The sequence below is a fragment of the Giraffa tippelskirchi genome, chromosome 13 (genome assembly GCF_054371585.1).
Source record: "Giraffa tippelskirchi isolate mGirTip1 chromosome 13, T2T-mGirTip1v1.2.pri, whole genome shotgun sequence".
Taxonomy (NCBI): Eukaryota; Metazoa; Chordata; class Mammalia; order Artiodactyla; family Giraffidae; genus Giraffa; species Giraffa tippelskirchi.
Window position 1 is genome coordinate 107286782 of NC_137287.1, and position 17831 is coordinate 107304612.

Sequence of the window (17831 nt, forward strand, 5' to 3'; positions counted from 1 at the left end):
GCAAACAGGTTCATCTGTACCATTTTTCTAGATCCCACATATAGGCGTTAATATACAATATTTGTTTTTGGACCTAGAATCTGTCATACAGAGTGAAATAAGTCAGAAAGCATATTATTCTTTATGCTCATCTATGTTGTGGCACATATCAGTACTTCATTCCTTTTTAGTTCTGAGTAATATTCCATCTTATGGATATATGACATTTTGTTTATCTGTTCACTGCTTGATGGAAATTTGGATTTGGGGCTATTATGAATAATGCTTCTATGAATATTCATGTACAAGTCTTTGTAAGGACATATACTTTTGCTTTTCTTGCATTGCTCTCTTTTTTCCACCGTCCTGCCAGGGCCTGATTTTCACTGGGAAGCCATGTGGTTGCTCGGAAACTCTACTTCCCCAACCCAGGGATAGAGCATGTGACCAAGGCTAAGCTAATCCGTGTGCACATAAAATAGGGGCTCAAGAAATGTCTGTTTGTGGGGCACAGTGTCCCCTGCCTTCTGCTCCAAAGCTACCGTGAGGAATCAGAGGGGCTCCAGACAAGACGAAGCTTTGAAGGAGAGATGACCTGGGTTCAGTGTTAACAGGGAGGAGATGGGAGGATTGAAACTGTCTGGGTCCCCTAGGCCGGAGCACCTTCAGGAAGTGCAGAGAAACGCCTCCCAGTATTCAGAAAAGGGAAAAGTAGGGCAGGCAAAAGGGGCCACGGTGACAGGCCCTAGAGACCACAGAAGAGAAATGAAAGGATTATGAGGAAATGACATTAAAATGAAGATCTTCCCTGGCCTCCCAAAGTCAGGGGGCCAAGAGGAGACCAGATGGCCAGTGAGAGGGCCCCTGGGTCCCATCAGAGTTGCCTGAAAGTTTAGGGACTTACAAGACTGGCCCTTTGGAGGGTTTAGGGAACGTCTGATCTCTACGTCCTGGATGAAAAACCTGCTGGGCGCCAGCTGGCTGGGTCCTGGGTGAACCTTCCCCGAGACGCTGCTATGGAGGTTTCAGGGGAGCCCTGCCCTCACACACTGTGGGGTCTTGGCCTCCACATGCCAGGGCATAGGCCTGGGGCCCAGCTCAGGGCTCCTTCCAGAAACAGGTGCTGATATGCATCTAGGGCACAGAAAACCAGAAACCAGGCCAGGCCTGAACTCCCTCATGGGACCAGAGTCAGGAGCAGATGAGACTGTGGATGTAAATGTGCCTTGCAAACTTTAAGGTGCTGTCACACCCTGTCGGTGTCTCTCCTCTGTGCAGCCTTCTCAGAGACTCTCCCAGCTGAATGAGTCACCCTGTCCTCCCCAGACTGTATATAAACCTCACTCTTGGACCCAGTCCCCTCAGTCACAGACCCTAAGGAAGGACATGTCCCTTCCCGCCAGACTGAGCTCCTTGGGGGCAGGGACAAGCGCATCATTCTTCTACGTCTGGCTCAGTGCCTGACACAGAGCAGGAATTTGGCACGGAGTTCTTGAATGACCTTGACTCATAGAGAAGCAGGTAACATGAGGGTGCTGGGTAGCCTCTGCTTGTAAAAACAGGGACTGGCTGGTACATGGTAGAAGTCTTTCCAGTGAAATGTCAAAATGCTTCATCAGTTGTGGCTCCAGCAGTGAGAGTGTCCAGAAATGCAGTGTCGGGGTTGAGGATGCTAAATGCCATCTGGTCTTGTGCTGTCCAATAGGATAGCCCTGAAGCACCTGGGGCTATTTCAATTTAAATTTCATTTAAAATTCAGTTCTTTAGTTGCACTTGTCACATTTTGGGCTTTCGATAGCTGCATGTGGCCCATGGCCTCTATTGGACAGTGCAGGGGAGAGCATTCCCATCACTGCAGAGAGTTCTCTTGGACAGCATTCATCAATGCCTAGAAATTGCACATCCATGCGTTATCTGGGGCCCTGATCATTTCAAGGGGCTTCCAAGATTTCCCTTTAATTGCAAGATCAACCCAGTCAATTCTAAAGGAAATCGACCCTGAATATTCATTGTAAGGACGGATGCTGAAGCTGAAGCTCCAATACTTTGGCCACCTGATACAAAGAGCCAACTCATTGGAAAAGACCCTGATGCTGGGAAAGATTGAGGGCAGGAGAAGAAGGGGGAGACAGAGGATGAGATGGTTGGATGGCATCACCAATTCAATGGACCTGAGTTTGAGCAAGCTCTGGGAGTTGGTGAAGGACAGGGAAGCCTGGCATGCTGCAGTCCATGGGGTCACAAAGAGCCGGACACAACTGAGCGATTGAACAACAACTGAGATTTCTGGGAGGGGTCTCTGGAGCCTGACCGACTTGGGGTTGGATCCCTGCTCAGCCTGAAGCAAAGGAATTTCCGCCTCCTCTCTGAGGCTCAGTGTCCTCATCTGTAGAATGGGTGACTGAATGCCTGCACAGAGCCGTGGGGGTTGGAGGAGGAAACTTGTAAAGGGCTTATCAGTGCCCTGTACAAGAGCCAGAGAATAGGATGCATGTGTCCAGAGCAGGAGTCTCCTGGACCATTGGAGCTTGGAGCTTACTGCCCTGGGGAAAGGCATGCTGGAGTTTCTCCAGACACTGGGGGCCGATCAGGGGCAGTGGTTTGTGGGTGTGCCCAGCTGGGGACAGTTGGTAGGAGAGGATGAGTCTGGAGCTGGTGGGGCTGAGGCTGAGCTGGGACAATGAAGCTCACTTCCAAGCCTCTACCTGCTGAGGAGGGGGCTTTTCAGTCCAAGTTAGCTTGTAGTTCCTCTATGTAAAACTCCCCGCTGTCCACTAGCTGACTGGAGGATAGTAATTAATAATAATATGAACATACTATTCCTTGGACTGCAAGGAGATCAAACCAGTCAATCCTAAAGGAAATCAGTCCTGAATATTCACTGGAAGGACTACTGCTAAAGCTGAAGCTCCAATACTTTGGCTACCTGATGCGAAAAACTGACTCGTTGGAAAAGACCCTGATGCTGGGAAAGATTGAAGGTAGGAGGAGAAGAGGACAACAGAGGATAAGATGGTTTGATGGTATCACCAACTCGATGGACATGAGTTTGAGCAAGCTCTGGGAGTTGGTGATGGACAGGGAAGCCTGGTGTGCTGCAGTCCGTGGGCATGCTGCAGTCCCTGGGGTCACAGAGAGTCAGACACAACTGAGTGACTGAACTGAACTGAACACACTAGCAGCTGTATTTACAGAGAATTTTCTATATATCAGGCACTGTGCTAAGTATACAGACATAGCACATAGTATGAGGGACATACTATGCAGATGCGTTAACTCATTTTCTCCTCACAACATCCCTTTATAATAGGTATGTTGTTCTTACCATTTTACAGATGGGGAACATTGAGGACGTTTGTTCTAAGTCACACAGTTATGAGGTGATAGAGCAGGAGACTGACCCCAGGCCCCAGAATATATGCTTTGGATAAAATACAGACTACCTTGGGCATCCCTGGTGGCTCAGACAGTAAAGAATCTGCCTGCAGTGCAGGAAACCAGGGTTCAATTTCTGTGTCGGGAAGATCACCTGGGGAAGGGAATGGCTACTCACTCCAACAGACTCCTAACCTGGAAAGTCCCTGCAGAGCTGGCCTCAGTCAGTCTTTCTGCCTTCACTTTTGAGTCACTCCCCACCTATCTGGTCCAGTTCCTCAGACACCCCAGCTGTCTCCTTCCTATGCCTGTGCCCTTTTTCATCACCTTCTCCTTAACCCTCCACAGAGTCCTGTTCATCCTTTGGGACCCAGTTCTAGTGTGAGTACATTGAGGCCAAGGACTGGGCCTAAGTACTTTCTGTATCACAATGTCTGGCACGTAGCTTGGAGCATTGGAGGTCTTGATAAATTATGGGTGAATGAGTGAGTGGATGGAAGGATGGGTGGCGTCAATGGATGGTGAGTCAACGGGAGAGTAGAAGTTGGTGGAGGATGGGGAACTGGATGGGTGGATAGAGTGTGGGTGGACAGGTGGCTTGTGCTCAAATGCCGGGGGCTGCTGAACTGAGCGCAGGGCAGTGGCATAGAGAGCAGCAGTGGTTTGAAGATATTTCAGGACAGAATCAGCAGGGCTTGCACAGAGAGCTGAGGGGCAGGGAAGGGTCTAGAGCCGTGGCCAGGTTTCTAGCTTTTGGGGACTGGGGAGGATCATGGTATTTTCAGGGAGAAGCAGGTTTATGGTAGAAGCTGCCAAGGTCTTTTTCACGTGTGGGAGCCTGAAGGGCCCATGGAAGGAAGGCCTGGGAGGCAGCTGGGGAGATGAGCCTTGGTCAAGTTCTGGGGCAAGGGCGGGCCTTACAGAGACTTGAGAGATCATATGGATTCAGGACTGAGGGCTGGAGGACAAGCCATCAGGGGAGGTGGAGGAACCATGGCCCCTGAGGTAGAGGAGCAGCCAGGAGGGACACTGCATGAGACGGGAGGGCCCTGCCATATCGCAAACCTCCATCAACCATTGTAGGCAGTGTGCTGTCGGGACCCAGTGACAAGGGGGCACAGGCAGGAGACTCCACGCTGGAAATGGGCCATGAAGGGTGGTGAGGTTTTGACCAGTCTGATGAGGGTTAACCTGAGCAGGGAAACAGCATAGTCCAAGGCAGGGAGTGAAAATAGGTTATGTCCACATGCTCTGCGGGCCTCAGAGCCTGTGGCAGCCAGTCAGCTGGAGAACAGGAGGCTCAACACCCTTTCTCTGCCCAGATAGCACGCTGGGGCCACAGGCTCCAGGGTCTGGGAGGACTCTGGGGGTAGTCTGGGCACTGTGCTACTTGGGACAAGTCACCTCCCCTCTCTGGGCCTCCATTGCCTCATCTGGAAACTGGAATCAACACCACCAGCCTGGTTTGCTGAGAGGAGTAAATGAGAAGTGGGAGTGTGAGAAGCCCCCAGTTGCATAAGGAAACTCTATAAATGCTATTTTTAAAAACTGTCTTTTCATTTCAACTCTACAAATATTTATGGAGCTAAAAGTTTCTGTGTAAATTAAATTTTCGTATGACAAACACTATTTTACGTGGGCCTGGGGTGGCAAGGTTGGTGAGGTCATTCATTATTTGAAGAGCCCTGAGTTGGTTTCTTTTGAAAAGCCCTTGCTCGTGAAGTGAAAGTCACTCAGTCGTGTCCGACTCTTTGCAACCCCATGGATTATACAGTCCTTGGAATTCTCCACGCTAGAATACTGGAGTGGGTAGCCTTTCTCTTCTCCAGGGGATCTTTCCAACCCAGGGATTGAACCCAGGTCTCCCACACTGCAGGCGGATTCTTTACCAGCTGAGCCACAAGGGAACCCGGAGCCCCTGCTTGGTTTGTTGTTGGTTTTTGTGGGTTTTTTTTGAGTCAACAAGGATTTTGACTTTCTAGGCTCACAAAGGAAGGCTCTCATTTGTTCCTCTTGTGTTTTGAAAAGATCCTTCCAACTGATGTAAGGTGATGGACTGAGGGAGACAGCAAGCAGGACACCCAGGGAGGGGGCTAGTTCCATGGTCTGAAGGAGGGATCATGGTGACCCAGACGGGGTGACTCTGGGCATAAAGGGACGTCCCTGGTGTCTCAGCTGGTGAAGATTCTGCTTGCACTGTGGGAGACCTGGGTTCGACCCCTGGGTTGGAAAGATCCCCTGGAGAAGGGAAAGGTTACCCACTCCAGTGTTCTGGCCTGGAGAATTCCATGGACTGTATAGTCCAGGGGGTAGAAAAGAGTCAGACATGACTGAGTGACTTTCAGTTTCACTGGGCATAAAGAAAAGGGAATGTGACAAATAGTGGGAGAGGAGGAAGATACACAGGAGCCCCCTGGCATCTTGGTTATCAAAGAGAGTGAGCTGATTCCAGGTACCTGGTTAGATGATGCTGTCAGAGGGCAGGGTCTCTGCGGAAGAGACCCTGACACATGACGCATGAGGTGTCCACAGGGCAGCAGGCAGAGCTGCCAGTGGGAATTTGGTTCTGCAGACCTGGCACTCCATGTGGCAGGCTGGGCTGGAGAGAGAAGTAAATGTCTGTGATAGGGAAGGAGGGGGAACCAAGAGCTCATGACAATTAGCCAATAAATATTTATTCAGCACCAAAAACATTTGTTGAGTGATGTCTTCCCTGAGCACCTCCAAGCGCAGGTGCTGTGACAGGCACTGGGGACCTGGCAATAAACTGAGTAGATCTAACTCTCAGCCTCGTGGGGCCGACATTTTAGTGGGAGGAGCAGGGTGTAATTGGGATAAATTACTCATTTGCATATCCTGTTATAAAGTGATACGTGCCTAGGAGAACAATGAGGCGTGGAGGGACTGGGAATGTTAGGTGGAGTGGCTGGGCAGCCATCAAGGCTGTGCTCACTGAATTCATTTAAACCTCACAACTTTACGAGGAAGGTGCTATAATTATTCCCATTTTAGGAATAAGCAACTGAGTCACAGAGATGTTAAGAAACTTGCCTACAGTCACTCAGTTGTATAGCTGGCAGAACATGGATTTTTACTTTAAGTCCATGCTCTTCTGTTAAGAGTCTTAACTATTGAGGGAATTCCCTGACAGTCCAGTGGTTAGGATTCCATGCTTCTGTTGCACGGGGCACAGGTTCAATCCCTGGTGAGGGAACTAAGATCCCACAAGCCACATAGCATGGCCCAAAACAAACAAAACGAGTCTTAACTGTTGTGCTGAACTACTTCTCATTGACAAGGTCAGGTCTCAGCAAAGATCTAAAGGAAGTGAGGGGATAAGGCTCACGGACATCTAGGTAATGGACTTTCCAGGCAGAGAAGAGCAAGTGCAAAGGGCCTGAGGCAGAAGCGTGCCACAGGGGACAGGGTAGCTGGGGCAAAAGGAGTGGGTGAAGAGTAAAGGGGAGATTCAGATGTGGTGGAGGGGCCACCTGTGGCATCTGTAGGGCTGTTGGCTTTTACTTGAGATGAAGTGAGGCCATGGAGGGTGTAGAGCAGAGGAGGGGCAGGCTCTGACTTGGGTTCTAGCCTGATTCCTCTGGCTTTTGTGTCAGGAGCCAGAGCAGAAGCAGGAGACAAGAGAGGACGTGACTGATCCAGGTAGGAAGTGACGATGGCTCAGTCCACAGCACTGGCAACAGTGCAGGGGGTGCACCTGCCTCTTGATACATCGTGCAGGTGGCTTCAGCAGGAGTGGCTGAGGGCTTGGATGTGGAGGGTAAGGGAAAGAGAGGCATCGAGGATGATACCAGGGCCTGTGCCTGAGTGGCTGGAAGGAGGGGGTTCCATTGACTGCGATGGGGCAGCTGTGCGGAAGTTGCTTTATGAAGTACTTTTCATGCCCATTAGCCCTGTTAATGATCTGGCTGCTCTCTGTGATGGATGTTGAAACTCTCGGGGGTTACTTGGAGGTTTGCTCAGGATCACTCAGCCGGAATGAGGCGAAACCAGGACCAGAAACCAAGTGTGCGTTGATATTTTGATCCACTCGTCCAATCAGGAAACATTTCTGGAGCACCTTCTGTGTGGCAGGCACTGTGCTAAACGTTGACAATGATGGCCAATGATGATGGTCCTGCCCTCAAGGAGCTCCAAGTCTGATGGAGGAAGCAGTGTCAAACAGTGATCATAGATTCAACTTCCTCACATCAGCATGATAAGTGGTGAGAAACTGAGGGAGTCCTAGGAACTGGGGACTTGGCCTGGCTGGGAGGTCAGAGAGGGCTTCCTGGAGGAGGTGGATGTCAAATGCAAAGGCCTTTGGGATGAAGGGTCTGTGGGTGTGTTGAGGAATTCTTAGAAAACTGCTCCCTGATTTCCCAGGTCATAGTGGAAGAACCCCCAAGGGGACCCCTGCCTCCCAGAGGACAGCTGTCCATTGAGAAGTCACAGAATCTTTCTTTTAGTTTGGTTTGTTCTAGCAGCTTTATTGAGAGAATTCAACAAAGAATTCTATAGGCTATATAGAATTCTATAGAATACTATACAATACTATACAGTTCACTCACTTAAAGTGTCCAATTCAGTGGCTTTTAGCATATTCACAGAGCTGCGCATCCATCACCACAGTCTACTTTGGAGCCTTTTCATTATCCTGAAAAGAAACCATGAACCCCTTAACTGTCACCCTCTCCCAATACCCCCCCCCCACCAGCAACCACTCATCTACTTCCTGTCCACACAGAGTTGCCTGTTCTGGACATTTTATATAAGTGAAATCATGTACCATGTGGTCCTTTGTGACTGGCTTCTTCACTTAACATAATGTTCTGGGGGTTCATCCCTGTTGGAAGAACCAGAATCTTAATCATCGTCAGAACTGGCGAGAACCTCAGAGGCTGTCTCGTGTGCTTCTCCCACCTGTTGTAAAGCGGGGAGTCTGGAGGAGCCTTGCCACGCCCCTCAGTAAGGAAGCTGAGGGGCGACTCCAAGGCCAGCCTTGGGGACCTCCTGCCCCTCCCTCGGCCTTCCCCTCTTTTCCTTCCGTTCTGGGTTCCAGCTGACTTTGGCTCAAAGTGACAGCATGGTTGGGCACACATCCTCCCCAGCCCTGGATTTTCATGTACTGGCAATTTTCACGCCTCATGGTTCATCTAGAAATCTTTTAAGAATTTGTGTCTGCTAATTCAGAATGTTTTGGAGTTCAGTATTTTCCTTTCCTGCTGTTTAAACACTTCTTATCCAGATGGTTATGCCTGTTTTTCTGGGGTAGTGATTTCCCCACTTGGGGAGGCAGAGCCACGTTGGGTGGGGTTAAGTGCCAGGTCTTGGAATCAGATGCCCTGACTCGTCCTCAGCGGGGTAATTCCTGAAGCTCTCTGAGCCCCAGTCCCTCCCTTTGACAAGTGCAGATTACATGTAGGGCTGTGAGGGGGAAATGAGGTCAAAAGCGGTGCAGACAGGGAGGTTAGAGAGCGTGAGGGCTTTCCGGGGTCCTGGTGTAACCAGGAGAAAAAGACAAGCCTCCTCCACCATCCACTGCCCCTTTCTCCATATTCCTACTGTGAACTGACCCCTGGACCCCTCCTCGCGGGGCTGAGGGGGAGCCCTGAGTTAGGATCCCAGCCCCACCCCTTGGCGTCTGTGTTCCCACATCAGCTCAGTGAGCCCTGTGTCTCCGTGGCTCCACCTGTAGAACGAGAGGACTAGGGTGGGGGCTTCCACTGAAACCTCCAGAGCAACTCAGGCTCCTGGGAGCATGGGTGTGGAATGGGGCGGGGGGGCAAGGCTTTTTCTCCTCCCGGGAGAGCCTGGCTCCTGCTAACTTAAAGATCCAAGTGGGATCACGGCACCTGTTCAGCAGAAGTGGGTGGAGAGGGACACCTGGCTTCCCTGGGCCTCTCGTGTGAGACGAAATGAGATGTGTGATCTGGGAGGTGGTGGGGATGGTGAGGCAACGCCTCCTGCTCCAAGTGCAGGGGACAGGGACCAAGCCTCCTTCCAAGCCTTTATCAGGTACAGACTTGGTGCCAAGTATTCTACCTGCATTATCATCCTAATCCTCACTGAAGCCCTCAGAGGAAGCACTCTTATTTCCCTTTGACAGGCAGGGACACTGAGGCTCAGAAAGGGGCAGCTGCCTGCTCAGTGTCACCCAGAGAGTGAGGGCTCATTTGGGATTCGAACTTGGGACTGTGACTCTGGCCCCTTTCCTGACCGCCCCCATCCAGGGAAAAAGAGGGACAAGCAAGAGGGGGAGGATCGGAGCCTTTGAAACCCCAACTTCCCAGCTGCTGTGGGGATTCTGTGGGTGGTGGGGAAAGCATTATAAATATCCATGACATGCAAATCTGCCTCTGATAAACAATGTGGAGGCCCATGTGAGCGGGGATAGTGTTGTACAGAAACTTGGGTTTCTATCCTGATGGCTCCATGGCCTCCCCCTCCCCAGCATCCCCAGGGCCCACCCAGGGGTCTCAGGTCCCGGGATTACCCCGGCCACCTCCTCATTGACGTCCCCCTTCATTCCTGCAGGGAGGCTTCCCTGGTGACTCAGACGGTAAAGAATCCGCCTGCAGTGCAGGAGATCAGAGTTCGATCCCTGGGTTGGGAAGATCCCCTGGAGAAGGGCATGGCTACACAGTCTAGTATTCTTGCCTGGGAAATCCTATAGACAGAGGAGCCTAGTGGGCTACAGTCCATGGGGTCACAAAGAGTTGGACACGACTGAGCGACTAACACTTTCCCTTTCATTCCTGCAGGCACCTGTGCCTTCCCCTCTGCCAGGTGCCCGGTGGCCAGAACCTGGTCACTCCAGGTGCTGGAGGGCCCCATCCCACGCTGCTTCCCGCCAGCGCCTCTGATCCAGTGCCCAGAGGATGTGTGTGCCAGCCCTCGGTCCAGCGCCTGCTCCCGAGGTGACGCCACCTGCTGCTTTCCGACTGGTTCCCATTTTCCCTCTGCACGTAGCTCCCGGGTGGGTAAGTAACCATGGCTGCAGCCTGGGCACTCGGAGTCAGGGCTGCTCACCCACCCACCCGCGCTTGGCACAGTTGGGAAATGCCCAGTCTTCCTACCTAGCAGCGCCCATGTGCTGGTGAAGGGACTTCAGTGAGAGCTTCTGTATGTCTGTGCTCAATTTATAGTGTGATCCCTTTCTCATCCAGTCCTCCCAACAACCCAGAAGTTGTATGCAGTGATTGTGCCCATTTTTTACAAGGGAAACGGCCTTAGGGTGGAGAAATCACTTGCCCAAGGAGGCAGAGAAAGCCCAGTGCTATCCATCTCCAAGGCCAGCTCTTTCCAAACCCAAGGGGCTGGGAGGGGGGGTTGGTGACACGGGCTCAGGAAGGAAAGGGGAATGCCCAGCTGGGCAGGAAGCCATGGAACCTCTGGGGCCCCCGGCAGGATGGGGGGCTGAGATGAGGCCCTCAGAGTTCCTGAATCTTGGGGAGCCCCGTCATTCCTGCACTTCCAGCCCATTCCACTAACACCCTGCAGTCCCCACGGTGCCTGACCCCAGCATGGACGAGGTGCCCAGCCCTGCAGCATCTCTGACATCCATTTGAGGATGCCTCTGTGCACCTACACCTGGTCCTACAACAAGGACCCCTACAGGGTGCCCCCACTGGGTGCCAGCCACAGAGCCAGGCGTCCCTTTCCTGCATCTCACTCTCCTGCCCCATCCCAAGGCGGCGCAGGTGTGACGAGTTCACAGATGAGGAAACTGAGGCTCAAAAGTGCTCAAGGGGCTCACCCAGGGTCACCCACTACCACTCACCACGACATGGGGCTGTTGGTTCACAATCGACTTCCTTGTCTGGTCTCAGCAGCCCAAGGGTCAGGAACAATCACTTCCTTCTCCACTGGACAGCCAGCAGCTGGGCCTGGTACAGAGTGGGAAGACAGTAAATCTTCATGTCTTCGTGGGAGGAAGGAGAGACAGAGAGGAGAGAAGACCTCCTTACCTCCCTCCACCCAGACCCCAGCGGGACCCAAGAGCCCACTAATGTTTGGGCAGCCACTGGTCCCTGCTGACCCCAGAGAGCTGGCGGTCCGCTCAGACCTTCAGCAAGGCGGCCAGCCCCTCTGGTCCCCATTCTCTCATCTGCCAACAACTGATCAACCTCCTTAATAGAATGGTTATGAGAAGGGAAAAGACTCGTAAATATGGATAATAGGCAAGTATCATAGGCTAATAAAAACCTGGGAAGTTCGCTGTAGATAACGTTTGTAGAAGTGCTTCTTCAGGAACAAGAGCTGCACACTCTTGAGATGCCCACTTAGTACTAATGACCATGTAAAGGACCTTATTAATTTGCTAACCCCCGACCCAGCTCTGCCAATCGGGCCAGACTTAGTGACCACAGACAGCTTTTGCATTTGGTTGAGAAGCTGTCGCAGGAAAAAGTGTCCTAAGGCCACCTGGTCTGAGAGCTGTGTCTGTGGGATTTAATCCTTTGCAGATACTCCTGGTGGTGCCCAGGGTCCTGCATGCCCTCCCCAGGGACTAAGTATGTGACAGGTGCAGCCTGAATGACAGTGGGCATTTTGTGAGCAGTTATTATGTGCCAGGCATTGTGCTGGGCTTCCCGGGTGGCTCAGTGGTAAAGAATCTGCCTGCCAATGCAAGGAGACACAGGAGATGCGGGTTTGATCCCTGAGTCAGGAAGATCCCCTGGAGGAGGAAATGGCAACCCACTCCAGTATTGCCTGGAGAATTCCATGAATGGATGAGCCTGGCGGGCTACAGTCCATGGGGATCACCGAGTTAAACATGACTGAGTGACTGAGCACGTACATGGTGTTGTGCTGATGCTTCGTTGTCTTCATCATCTCAGTTAAGCTCCTGGTGACCCTGTGGGAGTCTGATGGGGAGACTGAAGCATGGACCTGGGGGAGAGGACTCATCTGGCAACCTTCCAGTCCTTCCCTTAAATTACCGCCACTCTGTGCCCACTTACCCCCGCCCCCACTGGCCAGGCCCAGCCAGAGGGGCAGGATCTTGGCCGCCAAGAACACTGCGTAGCTGGCAGCCCCTGGCATGTGTGGCCCAGTGACGGAGAACGGGATTCCTTGGCAAGAGCTGGGAGCACAGCCGTCAGCACTGTGCTGAAAGTTGGAGGCCCGGGCGGCAGCGAGGGAGGTGTTACTGCTGCTATTTTGCTAACAAGCTGGTTATTTAAAGAACAGTCCAAGCTAGAGTTGGGAAATGGATGGGGAGTCTCCCTGCCCAGGGCAGAGGCGGCCAGGGGTCCAGGAGCCTGGCTGGGTACAGATGGGGTAGCCATGCATTCTTTTTTCATTTGTTTATTATTATTAATAATGGTGACAGGATCATAAAAATCTAGGAAGGGATTAGATTTATGAAGAAAAGAGGATATAAGAATTAAGAATGGGGCAGGAGGGGTTTCTTAGGGGCAAGCAGTATTCTAGTCATTGGCCCAGGTGGTTTTGTGATCATTTATTACAGTAAACATTTCTGTTTTGTGTGCTTGTCTCTGTGAATTTGATTTCACAATATAACGGGTAAAAAGCAATTACAACAATAATAGTTAATACTTCTTGAGCACTTACTAAAGCCTGGCTCTTTGCAAAGCATTTACCTTATTTCACAGAATTCTCACAGATTTTATGATTCTACCCATTTTACAGAGAAGGAAAGTGAGGCTTTGAGAAATATAGTGTTATTTATTATATAATCAAAGGGCACTCAGGTGGGAGAGATGGGATGAGACACAGGACAGACAGACTCAGCCCCATATCACTGTCCCGTGTTTGAGATCAGGGGCCAGGAAGTTCCCCACAAAGGGCAGGGCTTCCTACATTTGTCCCTTAGACATGCATCGACACTAGTATGTTCTTAAGGCTTAGGACACCAGATGGGTTTCTGTGTTGTAGGCCACACAGGAGGTATCTGAATCTGACAAGGGGTCAAAGCAGAGCACTTAACCAATTAATAAGTGTTGACAGAGGTTTCCCTGGTGGTCCAATGGTTAAGAATCCTCCTTGCAGTGGAAGGGACACAGGTTCGACCCCTGGCTGGAGAACTGAGATCCTACATGCCCATGGGGCGACTAAGCCCTGCGCCTCAATTGCTGAGCCCATGAGCTCTGGAGCCTGCACACTGTGACGAAAGATCCCACATGCCACAACTAAGACCCAGTGCAGCCCAAAATAAAATAAATTTTTAAAAAATGATTACCGTTGATGAATAAGAATGGGTCTCCCTAGCAACAGACTAAGGGAGGAGGTTAGGGCTCACCCGGGAATCATTGAAGGTAAAAACAGGTCATCTAGGTGAGACAGGATCAGATTCCACCTCTGAACTAACTGCACATGGTGCAGAATCGGCATTTCCTGAGGACCCACTGTGTGCTAGGCACATCCGTTGTCTTCTTTCATCATTAGAACAACCCCAAGAGATTGGTGGAATTTGCCCCATTTTACAGATGAGGGGACTGAGGCTTCCAGAGAGGAGATGACTGGCCCAAGTCCACACCACCAGTGAAGGATGGAGCTGCTCCATCAGCTCGGCCATCTCCAGGGCCCAGTGTCCTGTGGGTACAGCAAGCACCACTTGGGGCAGGGGTCCCAGCAGGGCAGGCACCTGACACAGAAACTCCAAGCAGCCCACGAGCAGAGTCAAGTTCTAAGGCAGATCTGTGGGTCCCCAAACTGGTGCTGGGGATGTGGTCCAGAGGGTGGCATGGCAGAAGATGTCTCCAAGCCCAGAAGCAGAGACGCCTGCTCTACAGACAGGGCGCCAGCCCCAGCAAGATTTCTTTATTAACAGGACATTTATTGAGTGCTGGGCTGTGTTGTGCTAAGTTGTTTCAGTCATACTCTACTCTTTGCGACCCTATGGACCTTAGCCCACCGGGTTCCTCTGTCCATGGGATTCTCCAGGCAAGAATACTGGAGTGAACTGCCATGCTCTCCTCCAGGCGATCTTCCTGACCCAGGGATCGATCCAGCATCTCTTATGTCTTCTGAATTGGCAGGCGGGTTCTTTACCACTAGCACCGCCTGGGAAGCCTTTATTGAAGGCTAGTCCCTGCTAGTCTGTGCCTCGTGAAGAGCACTCAGCCTTGGGGAGGGAAAGATATTATACAGACACCCAAACAAATTAACTGAATAAGCAGAGACTCCATCATTGCACTGAAGGAAATGAATGGTGACATTATAAAGATAAATGGGGTAGGGCACCTGCATAATGGCATCAGAGGGTGGTTGTGGGGCCTCAGCGAACTATAACACATAGAAGTCTGGAACAATCCCATTGTTGGATCACTGGTGGCCGCTGCTTTCCCCACTGTGACCTCCAGAGGTGATTCCTACCTCCTGCATGCTCATCTGCTCATCACATCCTACCGAGACCCTCGGTGCCGGCTGGTCCCCACATTCGCCTTTCCCCTCAGTTACTGAGAGTCAGACCCAGTTGGGGGATGAGGCACAGGGAGGCACACAGCTCAACGGGGTGCACATGATTGGCTGGACCACATACCAGCACCACCTGGAGCCCCACACCCCAACTACATCGTCACCGACTCACTTGAGTCTGCCAATAAGCACTCTTGCCAGAGACACTCTTTTTTTTTTAAGTTTGTTTTTCACATGTACATCTCTTTTTAATATAATTTTATTTATTTATTTATTTTTGGCTGCTATGGGTCTTCATTGCTGTGCGGGCTCTCTAGTTGCGGTGAGCGGAGGCTACTCTCTAGTTGCGGTGCACAGGCTTCTTTTGTTGCGGAGCACCAGTTCTAGGGAGGGCTTCAGTAGTTGTGGCACATGGGCTCCGTAGTTGTGGCACATGGGCTCCGTAGTTGTGGCACATGGACTTAGTTGCTCCAAGGCATGTGGAATCTTCCCGGACCAGGAATCAAACCCGTGTCCCCTGCGTTTGGCTGATGGATTCTTATCCACTGTGCCAGCAGGGAAGTCTCTCGCCAGAGACACTCTTAATGGAGATGCCCTGGATTTGCTTTTTTGATAACCATTTATCCTGCCTGGGAAGACAGATGCTACCTTTCAGACACTCAGAGACTCTGAAATCTCAAGCAGAGAAGCTTACACTGGTGAAGTCAAACTCTTGAAATCCTGGAATCTCAGTCATAAATACTCTAGCAAGAGCAAGCATATGCATTTTTCAAGTAAGCTCACTGCACCTTTCCTGAAGACAGTGATAAATTAGAAACCACCCAATTATCTATCAGCAAGAGATAGTTAAATAAATTATGGTCCAGCCAGACAAGAGTGTTCTCAGTGGCAGTGAAGACAATGCCATAGATCTATACTTGTTGACATGGAAACATGTCCACAGTGCATTGTTGAAGGAAAAATAGGAGGTTATAAAATGGTGTATGTTGTATGATCTCATTTTTGTTAAGAAGTATCAATATATGCATGCTCCTGTCCAGAGGGACAACCATTTCACTGTTGATAGTGGTTTCCTCTGAATGGTGAAATAGAGACAAATTCTATTTTTATTTTTGCTTGTATCACTCAAGTACTCTTCAGGTACAAGTGATAGAAAACCCAACCCAAACTGGGTTTAAACAAAAAATGGAATTTATTGATTTGGAAGTCCAGAGGCAGGTCCAACTTCAGGCTCAGCTGGTCTCAGGGGTTCAAACCTTGTCACTAGGACCTGATTTTTTTTTTTTTTACTGCTGGTTTGTTTATTTATTTTAAACTGTATTTTATTTTTTTGGCCATGCCATGTGACTTGAAGGATCTTGGTTCCCTGACCAGAGAGCAAACCTGTGCCCCCTGCAGTGGAAGCACAGAGACGTAACCACTGGACCTGATTTTTAGTCATCGTGTCTCAAGTTTGCTCTCTCTGAGTTGTTCCTATGTTCTTATAGGTCTTTCTTGTACAGGTGATAAGATGCCTGTCCAGAGGAGCATGCAAGACTTCTTCCGAGATAGCTCAGACACAAGTCCCAGAACAGAGTCTTAGTGTTGATCAGTCTTGTTTGTGGATGTTCTCACTCCTCAGTCAAGTCCTCTGACTGGCATCCTGGGCCTATGCACCACCACCCCCCAGCTGGAGAGGGAATTGATACTAGAACTTTATCAGTGGAGAATGGGGAAGCATAGCTTCCCCAAAGGCCGATCCTGAAGTAGACCCGTGTGTGTGCTAAGTCGCTTTAGTAGTGTCTGACTCTTTGCAACCCTATGGACTGTAGCCTGCCAGACTCCTCTGTCCATGGGATTCTCCAGGCAAGAATACTGGAGTGGGTTGACATACCCTCCTCCAGGGAATCATCCCTACCCAGGGATCGAACCCACATCTCTTGCTTCTCTTGCATTGTCATGCAGGTTCTTTACCACTAGCGCCACCTGGGAAGTAGACCCAGCAATAGCTAAACACAGCAAATTTCCCCTCCTGTACTTATCTGAATTTCCCAAGATGTATGACTTTCATAATCTCGGGGAGAAAAAAAAGTGTAGCTATTAAAAGGAATCCTAATCGCCCTGAGGGAACTGTTTTGGAATCAGAACATCAGGATCTCTAAAGCACCAGTTCAGTTCAGGAGACCTCGACTGCCTTTGTGTCAGAGCCCACTCTGGGCCAGGAGGGGAGCTGTCCTGGCCTTCTAAGTTTTTGCAGTCTTTGGAGGAGTGAGAGGAGCCCACAGATGATTCGCCTGTAATGTGGGTGTGTGAATTGGGGCTGAGAGAACACGATGGCCAGCATGGGAGCAAGGAAGGCTTCCTGGAGGAGGTGACCCCTAAGCTGAATAGCCAGGAGTACAGGAAGAACATTGTGGTGGACAAAACAATGTGTCCAAGGCCATGAGTTATGAGGCATGAGGGCCCTGGAGGCATGTGTTGTAGGAGAACAACAAGTGGACGAACGGCAGCAGGCCTGGATCACAAGGGCCTTGAGTGCCAGGATAAGAGCTTGAACTTACTCCTGAAGGTGATGGGGAGCCTTGGAGGGATGTCATGGGAGGAGGGAAATGTGAGCAAGTTCAGTGTGACTGTTGCTGAAAGCACAGCCTTGAAGGGATCAGGTCAAAGCTCCATGTGGGGAAGGAGAGAAGAGACCCAGTGGCCCCTTAAAGGGGCCTTAGATATCTGTTGATCTGAATTCCTCCCCACCTTGGGTCAGAATTCCTGTCCTGATGTATCCACTCACTGCTTGCATACCCCCAGAGAAGGGGAGCTCACTCTCTGTTTCCTCTGAAGTGTGAAAGTGTTAGTCGCTCAGTCATGTCCAACTCTTTGTGACCCTATGGGCTATATCCCACCAGGGTCCCCGGTCCATGGAATTCTCCAGACAAGAATACTGGAGTGGGTAGTCATGCCCATCTCCAAGGAATCTTCTCAACCCAGGGATCGAACCCGAGTCTCCTGCGTTAGTAGGAGGATTCTTTACCATCTGAGCCACCAGGGAAGCCCCTGTTCCCTCTACCTCCAGTTAAACATCTCCCACACAGGATCAAGTCCACAGTTCTGCCATTGCC

At 50.7% G+C, this 17831-nt stretch overlaps 1 protein-coding gene across 4 annotated transcripts in view; it reads left to right on the forward strand.

Moving 5' to 3' along the window:
• Positions 1-17831, forward strand: part of DLGAP4 (DLG associated protein 4) — a 209113-nt gene that overhangs the window by 61434 nt on the left and 129848 nt on the right. For all 4 annotated transcript variants that reach the window (XM_081560118.1, XM_081560115.1, XM_081560116.1 and 1 more), the window contains one exon: positions 10116-10334. The gene's annotated coding sequence lies outside the window, so the exon portion shown is untranslated. The remainder of the gene's footprint in view (positions 1-10115; positions 10335-17831) is intronic.